The following is a 14,307-nucleotide window of genomic DNA, read 5'->3' as shown; positions in this document are numbered from 1 at the left end:
AGAGCCTTCACCAGCTTGAACAGTCCCTTGTTGACATGCAGGGTCCATGGATTCATGAGGCTGTCTCCATACCCCTACACGTCCATCTGCCCGATACAATTTGAAACGAGACTCGTCCGGTCAGACAACATGTTCCCAGTCATCAACAGTCCAATATCGAAGATGACCGGCCCAGGCGAGGCGTAAAGCTTTGTGTCGTGCAGTCTCCGAAAGCCCACATCGATGATGTTTCGTGGAATGGTTCGCACGCTGACACTGTTCGATGGCGCAGAATTGAAATCTGCAGCAATTCGCGGACGGGTTGCACTTCTGTTACGTTGAACGATTCTCTTCAGTCGTCGTTGGTCTCATTCTTGCAGGACTTTTTCCGGCCGCAGCGGTGACGGGGATATGATGTTTCACGAGATTCCTGATATTCACGGTACACTCGTGAAATAGTCGTAGGGGAAAGTCCCCACTTCATCGCTACCTCGGTGATGCTGTGTCCAATTGCTGGTGCGCCAACAATAAAACCACGTTCTAAATCACTTAAATCTTGCCGATATAAAAACTGCGCCAGACACATGTTGTCTTATATAGGCGTTGCCGACTTCAGCGCCGTATTCTCCCTGTTTACGTATCTCTGTAGTTGAAAACGCATGCCTTTACCAGTTTCTCTGGACCTTCAGTGTAAATAGAAATGAAACAATACGAAACTTCGGGACTGGCTGCATCACTGTAATGACGAAAGAAGTGACAGACGGTAAATCTCTTCATAATGATCGCGGTATACCTTGGAAAACGTTTGACACGGAGCTGCACTGCAGACATATTAGTGGTTCGAATATTTTTTAAATAATAGAACCCAGTACGTTATCCCGTTGTCCTCGACGGCGAGTGTTCACATACACATAAATATTCTTCATACACATAAATGGTCTCAGGGACCGGCGGAACGCCAATTTACTGCTGTTGCCTAATGACTCTGTGCTGTAAGGGAAAGTGTCCTCGTTGAGTCGTTGTATACAATGTGACTTGGGATTTCTACTTGCTGTGATGAATTGTAGCTTGCTCTAAATGTAGAAAAATGTAATTTAAAGCGAATGATTCGGTAAAACAGCCACTAAGGTTCGAATACAACATAAGTAGTGTGCTTCTTGACACAGTCTCAGCGATTAAATATCTGTGAGTGAAGCTGCAAAGTGGCATGGAAGGGAATGATCGCGTCAGGTTGGTGGTAGGGACAGCGAATGCTCGATCTCCTTTTATTGGAATAATTTTGGGAAAGTGTAACTCATCTCTAAGGGAACGGCGTATATACCACTAGTGTGACCCATTCTTGAGTACTGCTCCAGTGTTTGGGATTCGCACAAAATCAGATTAATGGAAGACACCGAAGCAGTGCACAGGGTTGCTGCTAGAGTTGTTACCGTTAGGATTTTATGTATGTAGACTGAAGCGCCGAGGGAAAATTTGTACCAATACTGGGAACCGAAAACGGGTCATTTCTCAGTAATGTCTCTGAAACTGTGTAACTTCGTTTGTACGACTATCTGCGCCTGGGTTTCAGGCTGTATCCCCCACTTAAGTTCGATGCTGACATGTTACTCCAGAACATGGAGACTCTTGGCAGTTGCATTCGTGTGTGAGCGGGAATTTAAAGTAGACTGGCGCCGCAGTGAGAACTTGAATCGAGGTGCGGAGCCTACCATGGTGATCCGTGCAGTTGTGTAAGCCGCCGTACCAAGGTATACTCTGTCTCACCGCAGGTTGGCGGTTTTGGGATCCTTTGTCAGTACGGGAATGTTATTTAAGATTCGTTACGAGTCCCTAACCCTCCCGAGGAGCAGAGGGCGTTTAGGCCTTTGTCATGTTCAGAACAGAGCGAAGGCCCTGTTCGTCAGCTGTCACCTGCACCTGTGGCGACGAAGCCCGACGTGCCTCTCAAGTCTATTTATTACTGGACGCTTTACGACCCGCCTCACTCACACCCCCTGTGATGGTATCGGACATACCAGCACCTTTCTTCTCCATTAGCCAATTCTTCCTTGAATTATGCTACATCCACACCTCACTACTACCCACACTCTTGATGACGACGAGGGCGATATATACTGCCATGCAACTGGACGCCGAATGTGACTGAAAGCAAACACCCCACTACAAAGTGGCGTGCTGTGTGGCAGGTAGTGCATGTCACCACCCTTGATACTGACGTACAATCTGCATGGTGTATAACTGTTAAAGGGAAACAGTTGTGCCAGTCCCGCCTACATCACACCCACCTCGCCGACTGACTATTGTGCGCCACATGCCAAGTGCTTGACACGGATGAACATCGTTTCGATTGCGAGTCGGCAAAGGAGTTTGGTATTTGGTGCGTTTCTCACACGCACGTCTCCCGACGGGGTAACAACACGATTGCTTCGTTTCCCAGATGGGGTGTGTTTCCCAAGAGCAAAAACGAACTCTGTGACGTGGATTAGCGGCCACGCTGTTCATTACCTATTCGGCAATGGCGAAAACACAGTACCCGATTTTTGGTACTACCTCAACGAACGACACTGTGCGATCGTTAACAACCCTAAATACAGACGATATTTTTCTAATTTTCTCTGGAGGGCATTCCATAACCCGCCTCGCAGCTAGATTATCCATGACATGATAAGAAAACCTTCGAACCTCTTACCAGTTCCTTTTTGTTAATGAGATCGAATAAATAACGGATGCAACACAGTGACGAGGCAATAGTGATCGGAATATCCGCAGTGGGCTGTAGCATGGAGCATCCTTATGTCGTAACGGGACGACTTTTAGTATTCTGGTTACGTCGCCGAAAAGGAACGGCATTCCTTTATCCATTTTTGTAAAATAAATAAAGAAGGGTAGCGTCTAAAGAGAAAGGATAAAAATGGTAAGGAGACTCCTCGCGATATGCTGGAAATCCGCGTTTGAGTCCCTGTCCGGAAAAAAAAATAAAAGCAACAAAATAAAAAGAAATGGGTGGCTTAGTGGTTAACGCATCTGTCTCGTAAGCAAGGGACCCGGGTTTCATTCCCGGCCCTCGTACAAATTTCCACTCGCCCTTTCAGTCTATATACATAAAATCATATTTATATGGGATCAACAAAGATTCTGAAACTGTGTCATTTCCTTAGTATGCTACCAGTAGGTTTGATCAATATGCAAGTATTGATGAGATACTTGGTGTACTCCTCGAGGGAACACGACGCCCTTTTCGCGAAACGCTGTTGAGGAAACCTAGAGGACCGGCATTTGAACTGGACTATAGCTCGATTCTAATGCCGTCAGCGTAAACTTGAGTCAGCCTTCAGCGGCGCAGCTGTTCGGACGGTGTTCACGTCCCTGTCACACGTCTGCGCGAGAGGTGTTTACGTTGAGTGTGTAGCGGTATGCCGCCGTAATACAAAAAATGGTTCAAATGGCACTGAGCCCTATGGGACTTAACTTCCGAGGTCATCTGTCCCCTACAACTGCTTAAACCTAACTAACCTAAGGACAGCACACACATCCATGCCCGAGGCAGGATTCGAACCTGCGACTGTAGCGGTCGCGGGGTTCCAGACTGTAGCGCCTAGAACCGCTTGGCCACCCCGGCCGGCGCGGAAATACATAGAACGAGTCATGGGCTTATCGTTACGCAAATCGACACTGACATTTTGTTTTGTTAACGAATATGTTCGACCGAAGGCTTACGAGATCGACGGCAACAATCTACTGAGGAGGCTGCGGCGCCTACGACGCACGACAACTATGGGGACTGGTCAGAAGAGCCAGATAATGCGGAGGAACTGCTCCCACAGACCAAATGAGGGGACGGCGGGGAGGTCAGTAAGAAAGCAGCCTGTGTACGGAAGAATGAGCGACCGTAAGGTGCCCCATCTACGTTGACAGCCATGCAGCAAGCTTCTCGGATAGGGTCTGTTAATATCAATAGCACGTCGGTGAAACTCAAGATGCTCGGTGACATGATAAAGGGTGCAGATTTACACACCGCGCTATTACAGGAAGTTCGGGTGCTTCACCCATCGGACTTTTACGGTTATGGCATTTACTGTTCCCCGTATGACGAGAGAGGCGTTGGCACAGCGATACTATTGAAGGAAGGGATACGTGCAGACGAAGTGGAGTATTTGACTTCTGCCCGTGTTACCGCAGTGACCACAGGTGCAATACGTTTGATCAATATATACGCACGTCAGGCTCGGATAAGAGAAGGGAAGGAGCAGATTTTTACGCCCAGGAGGTTACACCGTTGTTCCAGGGACGATGCTTTTATACTCGGAGGAGATTTTAATTGTGTGCTCGACAGAAAGGCCCAACATCCGAACTATACTCCTAGCCAAGAACTTCGGGATCTGGTCCACGAGATGGAATTAGTCGATACATGGGACCTGAAGTATCGCAACTAACAAGGATATACATTATATACGAGCCACTCGGCGAGCCGTTTGGATCGTATCTACGCTTCCAGGGCGTTAGCGATGTTGACGGTGGGCCCAGAAATATGGCCGACAGCGCTTACAGACCACGAGGCATATATTTGTACGGTTTACCTTGATAGACAGCAGGTATGGGGACGTAGGGATAAATGGAAGATGAACGTCTCCCACCTGTGTGATGCAGAATGCCGACGCATGGTGGAGGACGAGTGGCATGGCTGCCTCCGTCGACGAAACTCTTATGGTTCTGTCCTGCAGTGGTGGATCGAGTGTGCGAAGCCAGCTTCACGGAGGACGTTAATAGGTGACGGGAAGGAGGTTTCTCAATGGCAGCGCACGACCACTGACTCTTACTATACGGCACTCCGGGAACTGTCAGCTCAACCACCTACGCCAGACGGCCGTCCACCATGTCAAGGCGAAGCTGGTACAACTTGCGACACTAAGGATGGTGGGTATGAAGATACGCGCGAGGTCGCAGGGTTGGCTGCCCAAAGAGTTTCCCTCGAGGCATTATGTCATAAAGGGAAGAAGAAGAAGAAGGACGTTAATTCATGAGATCGATCTCGGCGATGTCCTTCGCTTTTCAACATAAAGGGGCACAGCACAGGCGTTCACGGATCATTTTAGCAGATTCTACGTGAGCAACGGGGAGGACCAGAGGGAGCTGGAGAAAGTCCTTGAAGAGATGCCAGTCGAGACGCATCTGAACAGGGAAGCGGACGTGTTATCTGAAATTACGTGCGAAGAGCTGGAAGAAGCGACTAAACGAGGTGCCTGAAACAGGTCCCCAGGTCCAGACGGATTCCCGTGGGAATTTTACCGTGCCTTTGTGACCATTGTGATACCGATGTGGTTATACATGTTTAATGAGCTTCTGCAGCAAAAAGTACCGGTTACCATTAAATTCACGGAAGGGCTCATGATACCGTAGCCCCTTGGTGGCAAAAGGCCTTGTGATTATCGCTCCTTGACCCTCCTTTACAAGATCTTCATGCGCATACTGGGCAGCCGTACCAAAACGTCACTCTCGGATCGAAAACATGCCGATCAGACTTGTCTTGCAGTAATATCCACACAGCCTTGGGAGACTATAGTGAAGACGTCGTCGCCCTCGCGGCTGCATGCCGCTTCCATGAGGGGTGTGGTGGGGGGGGGGGGGGGCGGGAAGACTGGTTGCTGTAGATTTCGATCATGCTTTTGATCGAGTGGACCATGTGTACCCCGCGCCGGTGATGAATAGGATGAGTGTCTCGCCATTATTGACCACTCCAGTGATGCGGCTGTTGCACGGCGCCAGATCAGCGATGGTGATCAACGGAGGGAGAACTGAGTATTTTAAGATCTTAAGAACAGTCAGACAGGGTTGCCCATTGTCGATCCTCCTCCATGCAATCGCCTTAGAACTGTGCCTCGCAGGCCTTCGCCGCCGTCTTCCCGGGATCTCCCTGCGGCATCTATCATTCAAATGCAGAGCGGATGACATTGTGTTCCTCGTCTGTAATGAGGGGGAGGCTGCATCAGCACTGGATTGGCTACAGATGTGTGGGATGGCAGCTGGCAGCGAGGTCAACTTCCGAAAATCACAATTTATGCATGTGGAGCGAAAGAATCCTTACCTGTGGTGCAAACCCTTCGCTGTTTGGTTATCACCTTTCATAAGGAGACGATGGAACCGGCTGCGGACGTCTACCGACGGCTGTTACTCAGAGTCGGCACGTCAGTTCGACTATACACCCTACGGCCGATGGATATCCTGCAGCGAGTGCTACTCGTCAACCTTTATCTCGCGCTCATGATGTGCCACCTGACACACCTTCACCTCTTGACGCGCATGATGGCTGTGAGGATTCAGGCGGCTTTTGGGTACTATGTAAGCCTGGGACAGCTCTTTAAGGTACAGTACAATACGCCTACCCTCCCAGCGCGAGAAGGGGGTATTTGTTTTGTGAACGTGCCATGTATATTAATACTATGCTAAAACGGTGGCGCAACAGGAGTCACTCGCTTACGGGGACGATCATCGAAGAACTAGTACCAACATCGCATCTTCCCCCGGTCACTGTCGGCCATATATCACCCCCCTTAACGTATGTGCGCACGTTCATCGTTGAACACAGCTACGTTCGAGAGCGTTTACCGACGTCCCGACAGTCGACATCGAAGGACGTGTGCCATCTGCTTCTTCGACAGATCACCCGGAACAAGGTCGAACGAAAACATCCAGCCGTTAGTTAGCACGTGGTGTGGCGCACCGCACACCACCCCCACCTACCTACAACAGTCAGGTCCACGTGGTACATTGTAGTGAACCGGAAATAGCCAACGAATGACAAAAAGTACGCAATACATTTTGCGGATTCGCCCATGTGTCAGCAATACGGCGTGCTGGATACGGACCACCACCGGCTGGTCTGCGGCGATGCGTTGGCTGTCTGGACTCTAGCAAGCAAGATACTAGCATTCATGTGGCGCCCTATGTATACAGCAACATCTTCCAACATAGTATTTTTTCCGGAGGAAATGTATTTTCTGCATCATAAGGAGGACGCAGTGGTGTGGATCACAGGGATGACGATCCATTACATATACACTATTGGCCATTAAAATTGCTACACCAAGAAGAAATGCAGATGATAAACGGGTATTCATTGGACAAATATATTGTACTAGAACTGACACGTGATTGCATATTCACGCACTTTGGCTACATAGATCCTGAGAAATCAGTACCCAGAACAACCACCTCTGGCCATAATAACGGCGTTGATGTGCCTGGGCATTGAGTCAAACAGAGATTGGATGGCGCATACAGGTACAGCTACCCATGCAGCTTCAACACGATACCACAGTTCATCAAGAGACTGGCGTATTGTGACAAGCCATTTGCTCGGCCACCATTGACCAGACGTTTTCAGTTGGTGAGAGATCTGGAGAATGTGCAGACGAGGGCAGCAGTCGAACATTTTCTGTATCCAGAAAGGCCCGTACAGGACCTGCAAAATGCGGTCGTGCATTATCCTACTGAAATGTAGGGTTTCGCAGGGATCGAATGAAGGGTAGAGCCAAGGGTCGTAACACATCTGAAATGTAACGTCCACTGTTCAAAGTGCCGTCAATGCGAACAAGAGGTGACCGAGACGCGTAACCAACGGCACACCATACCATCACGCCAGGTGATACGCCAGTATGGCGATGACGAATATACGCTTCCAATGTGCGTTCACCGCGATGTCGCCAAACACAGATGCGACCAACATGATGCTCTAAACAGAAACTTGATTCATCCCAAAAATGACGTTTTGGCATTCATGCACCCAGGTTCGTCGTCGAGTACACCATCGCAGGCGCCCCTGTCTGTGATGCAGCGTCAAGGGTAACCGCAGCCATGGTCTCCGAGCTGATAGTCCATGCTGTTGCAAACGTCGTCGAACTGTTAGTGCAGATGGTTGTTGTCTCGCAAATGTCCCCATCTGTTGACTCAGGGATCGATACGTGGCTGCACGATCCGTTACAGCCACGTGGATAGGATGCCTGTGATCTCGACTGCTAGTGATGCGAGGCCGTCGGGATCCAGCACGGCGTTCCGTATTACCCTCCTGAACCCACCGATTCCATATTCTGCTAACAGTCATTGGATTTCGATCAACGCGAACAGCAATGTCGCGATACGATACACCGCAATTGCGATAGGCTACAATCCGATCTTAATCGAAGTCGGAAACGTGATGGTACGCATTTCTCCTCCTTACACGAGGCATCACAACAACGTTTCACCAGGCAACTGCTGTTTGTGTATGAGAAATCGGTTGGAAACGTTCCTCATGTCAGCACGTTTAAGGTGTCGCCACCGGCGCCAACTTTGTGTGAATGCTCTGAAAAGCTAATCATTTGCATATCACAGCATGTTCATCCTGTCTGTTAAATTTCGCGTCTGTAGCACGTCATCGAGGTGGTGTAGCAATTTTAATGGCCAGTAGTTTATAGAGACACACGTCTGAACGTACTGCATTACTGGCAATACTTGCAAAATGGCCACACAAAACTGTTACGGCTACGGAATTACAAGGCCTGGTATGCCAATTTCCTAGGAAGGTTTTTTGCGGACCCGCCATACACTTCTGGTATGCCGGGTGCGCAAAGATGAGCGGCGGTGCTCATTTTTGTGAAACCCAACAAGTAAAGTGATCAGCTAAGGACAACTATTCGAATATGCGACCTAGGAAGAACTAACACTTGCACAATTAGCAATGGAATGTTACTTCGAATTTTTTTTAAATATCCATAAATACTTTTCTTAAGGGTGCTGGAGGTGGCGCCACTTTGAGTTTGTCGTTATCTGACGCTGCACGGTATGACGGCAGCGAGGTTCCTTCCAGGACAGTTTTAATGTATAAGGACGTACTATGGTTTTGTGAGTAATAAAGGTTTCTGTTTCTCCTACCTTCCCTTAAGAAAATGGTAGAGCACTTGCCCTCCGAAAAAAATAAAAAAATATAGATATAAAATGACAAGGCGACCGCAAATATAAAATAGTAAAAAAAAGAAAAAAGTGGTTAACACATCTGACTCGTAAGCAGGGGACCTGGGTTCGATTCCTGGTCCTTGTACAAATTTTCACTTGCCGTTCCAGTCTATGTACATAAAATCGTATCTATATGGGACCAACAAAGACTCTGAAATTGTGTCATTTCCTTTGTATGCTACCAGTAGGTTTGATCAGTATCCAAGTATTACGGAGATACTTCGTGAACTCCTAGAGGTAACACGACGCTCTTTTCGCGAAGCGCTGTTGAGGAAACTTAGAGAAACGGCATTAGAACTGGACTGTAGATCGATTCTAATGCCGTCAGCGTAAACTTCGTGTAAGGACCATGTCGGAAACAACGAGGGAAAGTAGGACTCATACGGAGGCTAATAGACGTTCGTTTTATCTCCGCTGCATTTGGAGTGGAGCAGGAAATAACACGAGTAGTAGTGGTACGTGGTCCCCTCCGGCGTACCCCCTAGGGTGGCTGCGGATTATGTATGTAGCTGTAGATGTATAGAACAGCAGGAATACGCGTTGTTAATATGTGCCTGACATCTAGAAATCAACATAGGGAAGCACGGAACATTCTATAAAATTGAAATACCCAGTTCACTAGGACCAGGTAATGACAGCCTTATTAACAACAGGAAATTTTTACTTTGTTTTGTTGCCGGAAGGTCAGATACCGAACTGCAAGCGTAGCTTGGCTACCGCGCTATAAATCTAAAGAAAGGGACACCTGGGAGGTACATGAGAACTGCATGCGGGTACACATTCGTAACAGACCAATCAGCAAGCAGGTTAGACTACACGTATCACGTAAAATACTGCCCACACTGTCTGGAAAAGAAATTTGGCCACTGTGTATTTAAGGCCGCAGCACTTAGCAGTGCAAACTAAACGTACAGGTACAACACCTTAATATTCAGAGGTTGTCGAGTATGGAAACTAAACACATCGGCCTTAAAAATTAAGCACGTTAATGCGCCATAACTGTAACCAATGCAGAAGGCCAATGAATGGTTACACAAATACTGGGTGGTTATAGTTTAAGTGTAGCTACTCGCAGAGATCCAGTGGGGGTGTAATTATCGGATGACATCGAAATCTGGTAGATACGCTAATGCGTTAATGAGGAACCGATTTACTGTGAAAAAAAAAAAAATCAGTTCCAAGTTTTGACAAGTGCAAATCTAGCGTTGAACACTTTATACGATGGTGTGACGTCCACGCTGTCCTTTGTCGTGTCATAAAGTGAGTGAACAATATGTCTGACGAGGAAAAAGACCGTGCGCTGTTAGTAAAACTATTTTCGTCATTTTTTCTGTTTTCCATCTTTCCTTAGTTGCTTTAAAATTTGTGGACGTATGTTCCATCTCTGTAACTAATTGAAGGCAGTTTGTTTCATGCCATACGCGTTTGGTTTTTGTTTTATTTGTGAAGCATCTTCAGTGGCCTGTAATACATGTTTCTTTTTATACACATAATAAGCATATTATGTTCCTATATTATTTTTTGTTGTGTTTTTCCATTTTTTTAGATTAGAATCAACTTTCGTAGCACAAGTGATGTGAAATTACATTTCGGTGTTACGATTTCCAACGCTGGTAGTTCATGGATGTGGTACAGGAAATGTATTCGCCGGTTTTCATGCTCCAATTGGCCGATTTCGTGCGTTCTTTCACGCACATTTGCCACATCACATACATCACTTGCACTTTACATTTCGTGATCAACATATGTGTGTTTTCGGTGTGAAGTGTTGCCAATTGTCGTTGTGTGTTTATCTGTCGTTGTGTGTTTATCTGTCGTAGTTTGTTTGTGTGATGTGTGTGGATTGATATTTTTCATTTGTTGTGTGTGTGTGTGTGTGTCTGTGTGTGTGTGTGTGTGTGAGAGAGAGAGAGAGAGAGAGAGAGAGAGAGATAGATAGATAGATGGAGAGAGAGAAAGATTGGTGGGGGTGGGGGTGGGGGTGGGAAGGAGAGATAGAGTGAGAGAGAAGGGCTGTTTGATCAATCATTCATTCTAGTTACATCGCGGATCTCTGTTTGTTTTTGTTTTGGAGGCTAGCATGACCAGAGAATTATGCTTATATGGATTTGGTTACTGAGTACCTTCTTTTCCATTGGAATGGCTCTTTGAATGAGGAAGTTTCTTGCAATGTCAGGAGCTTTTTGTTGTGATTATTCACTCTGGTAAGTGACATGTCACGTTCCATGTTCCATGGTGTCTATGTTTTATCAGACGTTCCACGAAGGTAGAATGGCTATTTCATATTTCCAACTTCTTACATGTTCTTCATATCTAGTTTTGAATTCCCTACTTGTCGTCCCCAGATATACTTCTTTACATTCTTGGCGCTGTAGCTAGTATATAGCTGCTCCTTGGTATTTATTTGATTATCTGTTGTTTATAAATGTTATTGGACAGTGTTTGTTGTTCTGTAATATATTTGTTACCTAGTGAGTTGCTTTGTGTTTATATGCAACAGCGTACCATTTATTTCGCTAGTCATGTCATCAGTGTTACTGTTTTGAGTTTCTGTGTGTGCTGCAGTGTCTGTGGAGTTCTTTGGTGTTTGTTTCCCCTGCATGTTTTTATTTTTCTTTAACTGTGTTTTAATTTTTTGGTTGAGTTTTTTGTACTAAATGGGTGTTGTAACCGTTGTTTGTGACTATGAGTTGTATTGTTTGTAATTCTTTTTCATAGTTCACTTTGCTGAGTGGGATGTTATTTAGTCAGTGTAACAGATGTCGTTGAGCTGCTAATTTTTTATTTTGTGGGTGGTTGGATGAAGCATGTATAATTATGTCTGTGGTTGTTGGCTTTCTGAAGATGTCAAATGTGTATTTATTGTTGTCTCTCTTCATTGTTGTATCCGAGAAATGTATTTGCTTTTGTCTTTCTTTTTCCGTGCTGAACTGAATATTTTTATGTATGTTGCTTATGTCTGTATGAAGTTTATCAGTTTTCTCTGTTGGCTCATCCACGATTCAGATTATGTCATCCACATATCTGTACTAGTAAACAACTTTGTATCCTTTCTTTGTTATGACTGTACCAAAGATTGTGTTTTCTGTGTGGTTGATGAATATGTTTGCCAATGTTCCCGATGGAGATCCCATTGGAAGTTCCTTTTCAAATTGGAAGTAATTTTGGGATGTGATTGCTTTGAAGGTATTTGTTATTTCATTAATATTGTCTGAAGGTAGTCTGTTGTATGTCAGTAAATGTTCTTCAATTAGTTTTATTGTGGCTGTAGTAGGTACTGACATCTACATGTTCTGTATGTCGAAAGAGGTAAGTGATGCTGTCTGTGGGATGTATAAGTCTTTTATTTGTGTTACGAGTTCATTTGTGTTTTTCACTGTTCTACTGTTTTTCATTTTATAATACTGCATTGTAATTTTGTTCGTGTATTTTGCCACATGAAGTGATGGTGCGTCCATGAAATTAATAACAGGCCTCAACGAAATATGGGGTTTGTTGACCTTGGGCTGGCTTCTGAGTGTTGGTAAATTTGGGTTCTTCTGTGTGGCGTGCTGTTTTTGTTTATCTGTGATTATGTATCTGATGTCTTTGAGGTTGTTTTTTATGTATGTCTGGAAACATGCAGTTTGATCAGATTTCAGTTTTGTGATATTCTTGGAGGAGATGAAACCTTTAGTTTTTTCTATATATGGTTCATTAATGCTCAGTAGAGTGCGATTTCCTTTATCAGCTCTTGTCACTGTGATGTTGTTAGGTTGTAGCTTTCGTTTTAATTTCTTAGTGGTGCTTTTTTTTTAATTTGCTGTTTTGCTCTTTTTGTGACGTGGAGATTATATTATTTATTTACTTCGTTACTAGTTCTCGTGTTAGTCCAATATTTATGGTGTTATTTTCTTGTGTCTCTTCCACTGTCAGGATGTTTTCTGTTTCTACAAACAGATTTTCTATATAGTGGTTAACTATTTTTGTACCGATGTTGCGTTTGAGCCCATTCTCTGATAGCTGTGTTTCTTCCTCTGTTAATTCTGTATCTGTGAGACGTATTAATTCTGGGTGAAATTTGTACTAAGGAGCAGGTATATATCAGCTAGAGTGCAAGAACGTAAATCAGTATATGTGACGATGACAAGCAGGAACTACAAAACTAAGCATAAAGAACATACAATAAGTTGGAAATATGACAACAGCCATTCTACCTTCGCCGACCACCTGATAAAACATGGACACGAATCGTCCAACATGAATCACGACATGACGCTTAGCAGAGTGAATGATCACGACAAAATTCTCCTGACATTGCAAGAAAACTTTCATAAACAAAGAGACATTCCAATGGAAAAGAAGGCACTCAGTGACCAAATCCGTATAAGCAATAACTCTCTGATCATTCCACCAAAACAATAACAAACAGAGATCCGAAACACGACCAGAAAAATAATTAATGAATCTAGCCCCTCCCCCATTCTCTCTCTCTCTCTCTCTCTATGACACATTTACACGCAGCAAAATATACACACACAAGAAATGAAAAATATCGAACCACACACACAACACAAACAAACTAAGACAGATAAACACACAACGACAGCTGGCAACGCTATACACCGAAAACACACATATGTTGATCAAAAAATGTAAAGTGAAAGTGATGTATGCGATGTGTCGAATGAAATGTGGGTGAAAGAACGCCGGAAACCGGGCAATTGGAGCATGGAAGCCAGTGAATACATCTCCAGGACTACACGCATGAGCTAACAGCGCTAGAAATCCTAACACCGAATGGTAATTTCACCACTCGAAATTTATGCTGTAAAAGTTGAATGTAGCCTAAAAAAAAAAAAGAACAGGAGAAAGACACGACAAAATTTAATGTAGAAACATATTCTAGCTACCATACAATACGTTTATTATGTGTATAAAAAGAAACATGTATCACAGGCCACTGATGATGCTTCACAAATAAAAGAAACGAAAAGCGTATGGCAATAAACAAACTGCCTTCGATTAGTTGCATAGGCGGAACATATCTCCACGAAAACTATTTTATATGAACGACAGCAATTACAGTAGTGCGTGAGGAAGTATCGCAGCAGCTAAGATTTCGGGAGAGGTCCGACGTCATTAAATGGTTTAAAAAAGATGATAATGGAATTCTAAAACAGGGTGAGCTGGGCGTGGCTCTTGGAACAGAAAAGCGTCCTACCCCGGTGGAATCTACTGGCGGGTTGCTGTTGCTGTATCAACACGTGCCATGTGTACCGGTTGTACTCGTGCAGCCCCACAAGAATTGTTCTTCCCGTGGTCAACAATACGGAAAGTTTTGAGGTCTATTTTACACTG

The sequence above is a fragment of the Schistocerca piceifrons genome, unplaced genomic scaffold, assembly GCF_021461385.2.
Source record: "Schistocerca piceifrons isolate TAMUIC-IGC-003096 unplaced genomic scaffold, iqSchPice1.1 HiC_scaffold_2341, whole genome shotgun sequence".
Lineage (NCBI taxonomy): Eukaryota > Metazoa > Arthropoda > Insecta > Orthoptera > Acrididae > Schistocerca > Schistocerca piceifrons.
Note: the sequence above shows the minus strand (reverse complement) of the source record.